The sequence below is a fragment of the Mandrillus leucophaeus genome, unplaced genomic scaffold (assembly GCF_000951045.1).
Source record: "Mandrillus leucophaeus isolate KB7577 unplaced genomic scaffold, Mleu.le_1.0 Scaffold579, whole genome shotgun sequence".
Taxonomy (NCBI): Eukaryota; Metazoa; Chordata; class Mammalia; order Primates; family Cercopithecidae; genus Mandrillus; species Mandrillus leucophaeus.
This window is the reverse complement of record NW_012106241.1, coordinates 805,734-808,353: the sequence shown is the minus strand read 5'-3', so window position 1 is coordinate 808,353 and position 2,620 is coordinate 805,734.

The following is a 2,620-nucleotide window of genomic DNA, read 5'->3' as shown; positions in this document are numbered from 1 at the left end:
CCACTACAAGCTTTCTAGGTGGTGAGCAGAGAGTGTAGCCACATGAGGAACCATCTGTAACATAAAGACATCTGCCAACTCTCTACTCAAAATTTGGTGAGGACCAATGACAATGTATAGATCAATTCAAGTTCCTTGGAAAGAAAGACCTGTGAAATAAGAGTACATTTATTTTCCCTTGGTGTTAGCAGGTAGCTGCCTCTTACCTACCCTATGTGGATATACCTATTGACACACAGATAGAGTAGATGGATTGCCTACTAACATGGAAGATTAAATGACAAGGTTAGAAACAAAAACCAAACACTATTGTCTCCTAATGCAGGTGATGGATTTTCAGTTCACCAGAGGAAAGAGATGGATGTATCAAGGTATAGAAAGCTTGAATTCCTCCTCTAAATTTCACATACCAAAAAATCTTAACAGTTATAAAATCTACCAGATAAAAATCATCTGGTAAGTGGATAATATACTTAAAAAGGAAAACAACTTGACAAATTAGAAGTCACTGAAGAGTACAATTACATTTGACTTTTAAGACATCTATTAGAAAATAAAATAATAAGGCAAAAATTGATAAAGAAAAATTACTTCAATTTCAGCTTGAACCCAGACTACATTCTTTTATAAGCTTTGAGACTATCACGTTTTAAGATAAAAACAACAAAAGATACATAAATACAACATGCTAAGTAGTCAAAGTGAACAGATGTTTTAAAAATAATAAATAATATTTATTATAAAACGACTTGATAATTTTAAGATGAGAGTTACATAATGTCTGATGTTATTAGTGACAATAAAGATGATGGAGGGAACAGACTTTGCTGTGTGACTTTGAAGGGATAATTAAGCCTGGATTGTCTCAGTTTGTTATCTGTATTATAATAATAGTTTCTATCTCATAGATTTGTATGAGAATTTAGTTAGTTATTATATGTAAATCAACTATGGGTAACAGAGTGGGCACATGGTAAGTGTCAGTGTATGCTACTTATTATCACCATTGTCATTACTAGCATCTTTTTCACAGGTTAAGTCTTGTGGACTGGGCATCTTTTTATGGATTGATTTAAACCAAACGATAGGACACAGTGATGGAGGTGTATAAAGTGCTGCCCGTAATTCTTCTTAGTAAAGGACCAGAACAACAACTTCATTACTAATAAAGCTGGGTTAGGAGATTCTGCTTAAATTTGCAACCAAAATCAGGATTCCTATTCTTTCCCCAACTGAATCCATTTTTCCACCTTAAACTCCAGGGTTCTGTCCTTTCTAGGCAGAGCCTGTCCTGATGGAAATAGAACTTGGAACAAAGAAGAGAGTTTGTATTGAGAGGTAGGCTGGATCAGAGAGTGCACCCAGAGGGGTTGATCTACACCTGCTCAGGGGCTTTGTCCTAAAATGAGCCATTCCTCCTCTCTAGGGAAAGAGTGAATGAAAGAATGGGAGTGGAGAAAGTAACTAGATACATTTCCTCCAACACATTTCCTTCCTGGGGAGTGCAGTGTAAGTTTTCCCCATCCATCAGTGCATGGAAATGTGAAGAATTAGAGGATAAAGTCATATGTAACAATCTGAGCTCACACAGTTCAGATCCAACACCTATTTCTTTTTTTTTTTAATAGATCAAATAAGACTTATATTTCTTGCACTTGAGAATTTACTATCTAGAAAATGGGGCTTTGATAGACAACACTTCTCTTCTATATTGCAGCAATAGTTTGGAGATTAAAGAGATGACTGCCTTGGAGATGCTCCAAGGACCTCACATAAAAGGGGCCATTATGTTCAAGTATCATGGACTAGATTATGGGCCTTGTAGAATGCTAACAATTTAAATAGCCAGTTTGGTTTTCTTTAGCAATGATTTCTTCTGATATTTTCCATTTTTAATCATGCAGAAGTCACCTCCAAATTCCCTTTGTTTTTTAGAAGCTTGTTTTCTCAAAAAAAGTTGATGCATCTTCCAAGATTAGAAAAATATACTCTTTAAGACTTTCTTGACATTTATACCAAAATAGCAATGTAGCTGAAATCAAATGGGAACATTTAGAAAGCTAGAATGGTAATTGCAAAAAAAGGGAGGGAGTGAAATGATTTTCACTGCTTTTGTTAAAAAGTTTGTACTTGTCATACTATGCCACATCTTATTTTTGAAATGCATCAAAAGTTGTCACCAGTTTGATCTCTCAGATGGTGTGGCTGCCAATTCCTTCCCCAGCACCCTGCCACTTGGCTTGTTTCCAGTGATGCCATGTGTAGTTTTCCCTTTCCTCCTCCATTCTAAATAGAGAGGAAAACATGTCCATTATGGCATTAGCTTGCAAGCTGTAAAATTGGAATTAAAATTCAAGACATGAATGTCTTTAACTCAGAAGGCCAATTGCATTCACAATTCCTCAAGTTTCCATTTCAAAGAATATAACTTTATCTTTAAACATGATAGTCTCAAAGCTTATAAAAGAATGTAGTCTGGGTTCAGCTGAAATTGAAGTAATTTTTCTTTATCAATTTTTGGCTTGTTATTTTATTTTCTAATAGATGTCTTAAAAGTCAAATGTAATTGTACTCTTCAGTGACTTCTAATTTGTCAAGTTGTTTTCCTTTTTAAGTATAT